This window comes from Chrysochloris asiatica, unplaced genomic scaffold (assembly GCF_000296735.1).
Source record: "Chrysochloris asiatica unplaced genomic scaffold, ChrAsi1.0 scaffold00274, whole genome shotgun sequence".
Classification (NCBI taxonomy): Eukaryota; Metazoa; Chordata; class Mammalia; order Afrosoricida; family Chrysochloridae; genus Chrysochloris; species Chrysochloris asiatica.
Window position 1 is genome coordinate 1,368,664 of NW_006408792.1, and position 9,128 is coordinate 1,377,791.

Here is a 9,128-nt window from a genome sequence, read left to right on the forward strand (position 1 = left end):
CAGCCAAGATCATGGTTAGATGCTGACATTCTGAGTTCCAGCCATATTAATTGCTGAATAAAGACTATAATCCTTCTCTTTGAAGCCCAAGGCTGATTTTTAGGCAACACTTCAAAAGCAAAGCACAACTGAAGAGGCATATTTCCTACCAGCACTGAATTACCATGATTGACTCAGCTTGCATTAGCCTACATGTGCATTACATATTTGGCAATCCAACAAACCAGTTAGATTTGATATTACAGAGCAAAAGAAAATAACTTTTGTGGTCCAAAAACTGATCTATAACTCCATGAGAGATGTTTAGGTGGTTGTTTAAACCACCTTCTAAATAGAAATACCTAAATCATTCTTTTCTCACAGTAGAAATCATCATACTTGAAAGTTTTCTCTTTCTTTTTCTCTCTCATGATTTGGCTCAGCATCATATAAAGCCATCAGTCCGCATCCACTATGATTAATGACAAAAGCCTATGTAAATAAGGCATTTCAGTCATTTGCAAAGTATTATTCCACTTGAAAGTCTTCTATGAAATAATACATTTTGACATTGGCTATTTAAAATTTATACCCAATCTATGTAAAACAATGGTAAACCAACATTTTAAAATGAAGATGTGTGATGTATGTGTTCTGTCAAAGACTAAATAAAAATGACAACCACCTTAAAAAAAAAATGTAAAAGAAAATTTAGGATCAATACGAAACTTTTCATTAGTGCCTATTTCACTTAACAGCTTTTTATCTCTGCATCTGTAACATAGGGACTTTGTCATACAGGATTGGCCAAGTATACTTGGTGAGCTATGTTTGAGAAAGATTAACAGTATTTCAGATCAAAGGAAGGCCCTGCTGCATGGTCTTAGGAGATTGTCATTCACTCCCATTATAGCTCATTTGCACAAGATTTTCATGTAATATGAGCCATTGTTTTGATGGCAGTGATTTGACATAAAGACAGGGCTGAACTGCATCTCAGCGTCCTCCTCAGTCAGGCTGGGGGGTATCTTGGTCCCAAAGAACTTGCCAATCATAAAAGGCAACTGTTACTCAGTTATGGATTAGCCCTTCTCTCTTACCATCCCCCTTACCCCTTGTTTTTAAGGTGGAAAACTACTTGAATGTGCATGGAAACCATAAAAATCAAACAATGCCTATTTGTGTTGGATTAGATACAGTTAAGGCAGACAAAGTTTCAGATACCCTATTCAAACAGCAAGTTATGAACTATTTTAGAGAATTGTGTTTTTTTCCTTGCACTTTCTGCCATGCTTATTTTGATTTTGAAATAACATGGAGTGGTGAAAAGTTATGCCTGAGCTACGTTTCAAAACTTTTCCTTAAGCGGTATTTGTGTTTTTCTAGTGATTTAGTTTCATGCCTATGCATAAAATATATATTTATATATACTACTCACTAGCTTTCTTTTCCTCTTTCTTTCTGCAAATTAGATAAAAAAAAATTAAAAAGAGAGAGGGAGATGGTATTACTGCTTTGCTGGTGCATGATGATATAAATGAATCAAAAATATTGAGTCAAAACAATGAATGATTTTGTGACTTTTATTTAACTAGAGAGAAATTTTTCTTGTTTAACTCTATTCAATATTTCTCACAATATAAGTTTTATATTTAGATGTATCAAATACATAAATATCACAGAATTAAAAATATTAAACTGGCTTACTTATCAAATTAAATATAAAGAATTGACAATGTAAACTACATAAGAATATAATCTATTTTTGGTATCTTGTTTTAATTTTCTGAATTAAAGCATTTTAAATCTGAGATTTTGACTCATACGGCATTTACTAGTAAGCATACAAGATGCTGGTTCATCTTGTATAGCATGTGTTCAGTATATATTAACGATGCAACTAGATCAATTTTCAGGTTTTTAAAATAGATTTTCAAGCTTCTTAACTGGATTTCGTATTTAGAACAAGACTATAATTTTTTTTCTTTTTTTTCTTTTACTCTATTTGTAAATTCTTTAAAGTAAACATAGGGTAATAGGAAACAGAAAAGCAAACACATACCTCATCACACTATAGAAGATGTTTTAAAATCTGAGAACTCAGTATTGTACACTTATTTTTTAAAGTTTTATAAAGATAGTACTGGGTTTACATTTTTATTTTTAAATTACTTTTTTATTTTCCTACTCAGGTATGTTTGTTATTTAATCTGGATAAAATTTTAGGTTTTAAGATTATATAGAAAGTTATCATAAGGAAACTAGCACATTCAGTGAAATAGCTTCTAAAATACATACTTACTTAGAAAAATAATTAAACAAACACAACCAAAGAAACTAAATATCAGATGTTGAAACAGAATATTTCCCTCAAATTTCTTTTTTAAAACATTTCACTTACGAGCAACTGAAAACATAACAGGAAAAACACTCACATGCCTTCACCTAGAATCAACAATTATCATTTGCCACATTTTGCCCTATTTTTTTTCTCCTAAACCATTTGTTTGAAAGAAATGATTCCTAAATATTCCAGCAATCATTTTCTGAGTGTTAGGCCATTTTTAAACATCACTAAAATGCAAGAAAATTGAAATATTTCTATAAAATCAAATACTCAGGATGTTTAAAATAAATTGCAGGTTAATTAGACCTGAAAGATAATAAAAATATATATATATACTTAATAGCAAACAGAACAATGATCTCTTACATAAGCACTTTCTTAAGTGACTTTACATTTAAATTCAGACTTTACATGTCAATACTTCCATTAAAATTTGTAGATATGTTTTGTAAAACAAACACTAAATTCAGCTAAATGAATTTTGCTTTATGAAACGCTTTAAAAATATTTGAACAACAGCGCCCTCTACATTTGGATAGCATATGATGGAAAATGTTTTACTAGTTCAGAAAAAGAGCATTTCAACAATAATCACTGTGTGTTTGGGGACTAATGATGTGATTGTAATACATTACAAAATTATATGGCAATCCCTCATATGAGTTTACAGCATTTTAAACCATTTAGTGTGAAAATCAAAATCTGGATACTCAATATTGCACTATTCGGCAAACAAGTGACAGAAATAATAATAGTCAAGATGAAATAGAAAGCTCTCTAGGAAAATATATAAAATTGTTTCAAAAACATATTTAATCATATTATTTAATACATTTTCAGAAATCAGTTGTAAGTGGTTAAGATTACATTATTTTCCTTTCATGTTTGTACTCATATAAATAACCTTAAGATGTTTTTTAATTTAGAAGTAATCTAAGGCTTTTAAAAAAATGTTTTATCATTTTCAGTACCCAACTATTGAAGAAAACATAGATTTAAAATCTAACATTTAGTACGTTTGCTTCAAATAAGATAAAATAAATTGGTGTTTAAGTAAATTCTTTTGAAAATTATTTTTCAGATTATCATATGATGTTATTTCTGAAATTATAGACATAAAAATATAGCCATGTAATATGTAAACTCTCATGCCTCTAATTAGTGAGCAAAACTATCCCCTAAACAATTAGCATACCATCCCCCAAACAATTGTATAGAGAAAAATTGTACACATATTTTTAAAATTAAAACAGATATTTAAAGCATTGACCCCAAAATTTAAACATATGTTGTGTTTTTCTTTTCTAATTATAAAGACTATATCTTATGACAATTAAGATTTAATTTGTTTGAATAGTTAACTTCATAAAAATATGCTTACTAGCAATGAAATCAATTCAATTTATTAACTCTTGAAAGATTTAGTTTTCTGCATAGTTTCTTTTTGCAGTACAACTTTCTATTTCAGATAAACACTTCTTGTTTTAGAAATGATATGTAGCTAAATTTTATTATTTTGAATTCAATTTAATACTGCTTCACTATTAAGTTTTGAAGGCAACTTAAATAGTATAGCCCAAGGTTAAAAGCATTTAGTAAATTATTTGTAAGCTGGCAGTGGTCAAAGAAGAGATTAAGATAGTTAAAAGCCGGAAACATATTGTGTTATTCCTCATCAATTTAATGAAGAGCTTCAGTGCCTCAGTGATTGCATTTAAATGGAAAACATTGACACACAAAAAAAATAGAAATTAAGAATGAACGAAAACTTACATTCTATATTTTGAATATAGTCAGCAACAAAAATAAATTAAACTTCTATAGACTACATTGTACATCTTTAAGTTACAGCAAACCTGAATAATAAATGAGCTTATGAAAAAGTGAATAATGTTCTTGGAAATTATCCCTTTAGTTTTTTCCCTTTGCTATCAGTGCCATGAAATATCCTAGAGCCTGCTCTAAATTTATAAAGACAAAATGCCAGTGACTCTGGGGATCATCTTGTTCATTTCTAGAGCAAATTAAAACAGTGAAAGAATGGTGCAAATAATTGTTTCATATGTTCTTTGCTTGTGACTGCTGTAATCATCGGGCCTGATTTACAAATGTAGACTTGAAGGTTTCTCAGCTTCCTGCAGTGTAGAAGACTGTTACTTTGGCACTCACCCTCTCGCCCTTGTAATCACCACTCAAAACTGTGCCCTGGTACTTCCAATTCCCAGTCTCTTGATTGAACACCTCATTCTGTGCTAACAAGGTGTCCAAGGTATTTGAACAGGGGCTCCAGTTGGAAAATTGTTAATGGTTTTGCTCATTAAGAGTTGCTGCACTAGTTTTGGTAATTTGATAACTGTCTAAATTGCAAGTTGATTTTTTTTTTTTTTTTTTCATCTTTCAGCTTAAAGAAGGATGCTAAATTTAAGGCAGTAACAGTAATAGTTCTGCTTCAAGATTGACAAGGGGGGTTGAGTGCTCTCTGGGTTATTATGCAAGTTTTCACAGGATTAATGAAATATCTTGAATGTCTAGATTTATTCTCCAGTTATTTCAAGATATGATTAAAGAGGATCCAAATAAAGTTAAAGATTAAAAAAAAAAATCTTCACAGAGTACACTTATGAACTGCCTAAGATTTCCTGGAAGTTTAAGGGATAAAAAGAAAGCAACAAAAATAATTTCCTTAAAGATGTGAGAAAAAAATAGTTATAACTTATTTTAAATGCTCTATATTAAAATAATATTAATTAATATTTTGTCACCTACTCAAGTTCTATAAATATAAAAGTACATTTAAAGCCATACAGCTGTTTTGTTTTATAGTTATAAATAATATTGATTTACATTAAGAATAATGTAAAATGACTTTTTGTGATCAGTAATTGCTAAGTGTATTTTCATTCAAACAGTTTTAAGAAATATTGTATTGGATGGTTATTTACAGAAATGATTTTATATGTGGTCTGAATATTAAAATTGACTTTTACAAATATACATAAACATTCTATGAACATCATTTTTCATGAGTTAAATGCACTAACTCTTATCGAAATGGCCCTGATGATGCCAAAGTACTTTACTTACATAATCTACTTCTTTAAATTTATATGCTTTATAAAAGATGTAATTCCAAAGTGCAATTATAAAAGCTGAATTAAGTAAAAATCAATATTTATAGAATTTTTGGTTCAGTTTTAAACCTGTGATCTTCTTTATCAATTCAGATTTTAAAAAGAGAACAGTTCTGAAAAGAGTTTGTCTTACACATTCTCTATGTTGTTTCTTTCTTAATCATGAAAGGCTATTACTAAGTTTGGCAGCAGTATCTCCAGGGATTTATTTTAATTTATTTTCAGTTATTTGGACAGTTGCCATTTTATCATAGAGACGAAAAGGTGGGAGATAAAATTCAGCTGAGACTGGAAGTTTCTTCCTACACTGAGCAAAGGGCTATTTTAAAGTGATTTATGTGGCAGTTTTCTTCTGTGTCACCATTATGTCCCTGCTGCCTGAGTGTGACAACGCAGGGCTGGCTAACATTTTGGTAATAATTTATTGGGATGAGATTTTTGCCTGGAGTTCAGCCGGCAGTCCTTTTAACACTCTGCTAAAAGGCATAGGTTTTCTACAGCCTTATTTATTTTTCACTTTGGAACTGTGCACTCACACAAAAACCTGCCTACATAAATCTGCAACTTTTCTTTTTGAATTGGAAGCTGAATACAGACCATGACTTGTGCATATAAAAAAATGCAGAAATAATGCCCCCCTACTATGTAAGTATTTTTGTTTTTCATGGATCAAGCCCAAAGTTATTTAAATTAATTCGAGTCTCATCATGATAATAGAATATAATTTTTTTGTTCCTTAAAAATACTGATGCATGGACATAGTTTTACTGATTATTTGACCAAGTTTCTCATACATTTAAATTTTTTCTGGGAAACAAAGGGAAAAAGCTGATGGCTGCAGTTTCATGTTACCAGGCTTTAATCAATCAATATGAAAATACAATTTTTGATGTTTACAAATCCTTATATTTTTCATTAAACCTTTGAAAATCCAAGAAACAAAAAATTTCTGGGGATTTTTTCCTGTGTTTACATTGAAAGCTGTGGAATTGATTAATCAATCCAGGAATCTCTGAGATTTTGCTCTTTGAAGTTGGGTTATGATTTAGAAATTCTCTCACACATGTAAGCAGGGCACATTTATTTGAAAATAAAGGCCCTGACTTCTCTGTATTTGGCCATAAGCACAGACAGATGAATAATATAAGTGCTGAACCTGGTTTAAGAAGTGAAAAATAAATTAGCTTCTTAAAATAATTTTGTCTTAAAATCTTCAACACCTGATTTGCTTGATCTTTCCATTTACTTATCACTATAGAGACTCTATAGTATGCCCATGATTGTATTAAGGGAGCTTTGTTAATATTAATGGAAAGTAGTTGGAGATTAGATTTTTCTTTCCATCCTGGGAGTGATTCAACAAATCACTGCTTGAAAAATACCATTAATTTCATAGTCATGTATCTGTAATTAGGATATGATGAAGTCATAAAGTTGAAGTGATAAATATTAACTAATGGTGATTTCAAGCTTTTAAAATGACCTTTGCAGTTTTCAGTTGGCTCTATGATTTTCATGACAAAACTATATAATGCCACTTAAAAGAAGATAAAATGTGTTTTATAAGATTTTGGCTAAATGATATCAATGTGTTAATCAATTTAAGTAATTGGTTTCCATTCTCCAAACTGCTAGTCTGAGGAATCATTCAAAATTTAGTTGTATTTATTACATGGACAAAATTTGTATGGAATGCAATAAATGAAACTATTACGTGGCTAGAATTTTGAGTAGACATTCTAGTGTTGGTTGTGACTTTAAACAATATTGATTTGATTTGATTTGATTCACAAGCAACATTATAACACAGGGTTAGCTTTCTAGAGGGAAAGGTCACACTGTTGTGTTTTTTTTCCCTTATAACAAGATCCTAATGCTTAATGTGCTATTTGTTTTTAATAATTGTTCAGGAGCATGCTCATTAGTAATATAATTTTCTATAAAAAGGTAATGCATTTAATACTCTAAATGCTAGGATCTTGCAGTCAAAGGACAATGAGCTTTTAGTTTTTGCTAGCTGGTCTGTGTTATTATAAATAATGTTAAGATTATTGCTCAGATATCTCAAGTTTTAAGTCATGATTATCCTAAGAAATCTAATGATGTAGTTCTCTAAATTAATCTATTGTTGTTGTTGTTAAGTACTATTGATTGGTTTTGACTCATAGCAACCCTGTATAGGGTTTTCAAGGCTGTACATCTTTGCAGAACAGAAAACCTTACCTTTCTCCTGCCTATTGGATCACAGGCTCTAACCACTGACCTCATGCTTCACAGTCTAGTGCTTGTACAGAGCCACCACGTTCCAAAATTAATCTGTTGTTGCTAAGTTCTGACTCATACCCACCCTGTATAGGGTTTCCAAGGAGCTGCTGGTGGGTTTGAATGACCAATCTTGCAGTTAGCAGTCCAGTGCTTATCCTACAGAATCCTATCAAGACTCTAAATATTAATCTACAGAGAAAGAAAAATGTTTATGATGATATATCTGCAATAAGAATTATTTTTAAGCAACTAAAATATGAATTTCTAGACCTGAGAACCTTTGGTCTAAAATTATTCTAGTACCTGGCTTCATATTGATTTCAAAAGAACTTTCAGTTGCTTTCATCTTGTCTGTCATAATTATCAAAAACTTTAAATTGAAGTTGGTGTTGGAAGGCATATTAAAGGTCATGGAAAGATGAAATATAGAATTGAGGAAATTTTCTCCATAACTTTTCATCTTAGAACTTGAAATTTAGAGTCATCCATCCTTTCTATACTCTGCCCATCAAATTTATGGTTGTATTGAATGAATGGAAGATTAGCAGTTGTGCTGGTTTGGATTCACTAAACTATTGAAAATAACTTGGCCCTATTCATCATTCATTATTTATTTGCTAAAATTATTTAAAATAATTCTTAATGTTGGGTGCAAAGGCCAGAAACAGGATTACAAGATAAAATTCTGCTAAAATTATTGGGAAATTCATAAAGGCAGATTAATTCAATAAAGTGAAGTAATATCGAATATGGGATCTATCAAAATAAGGAAGAAAAATCAGCTTGCAAGTGGCTTGTTTTGCAGGGTATTTTTATGCCATTGGAGATGACACGCCTTATTTTAGAAGAAAATGCCAAGTGTGTTTGGATGTATGTGTTTGTGTGTAATTTGGTAGGGGGTGTAGGGTCCATCTACTATTTAAACACAACCCACACAATCTATGATTAAGGAACACTAACACTGCTGTAGTGCTGCAGGATATTTCACTGGGCCCCAGGTGTACTTGAACTGCCAGGTGGTGGTTCAAACCCACCAGCCATTCCTTGGAAACCCTACACAGGGTCATTATGAGCCAGAACCCACTCAACAGCATTTAACAACAACAACAACGCTTTAGAATAGTAGCCCTGGCAGTGTAATGAGTTATGAGTTTGGCTGCTAACCCGCAAGGTCAGTAGTTCAAATCCACCAGTCACTCTGCTGAAGGAAGCCCCATGGGGAGTCCTGGTGTGGCGCTGTGGGTTAATGTACTGGACTGCAAAGGTTGGTGGTTCAAGCTCACCAGCTGCTCCTTGGAAACCCTATATAGGGTCGCTATGGGTCGGAATCGACTCGACAGCACTTAATAACAACAACAACAAAAGATTTACAGCCTCACAAAACCCTATGCAGGGTCACTATTGAC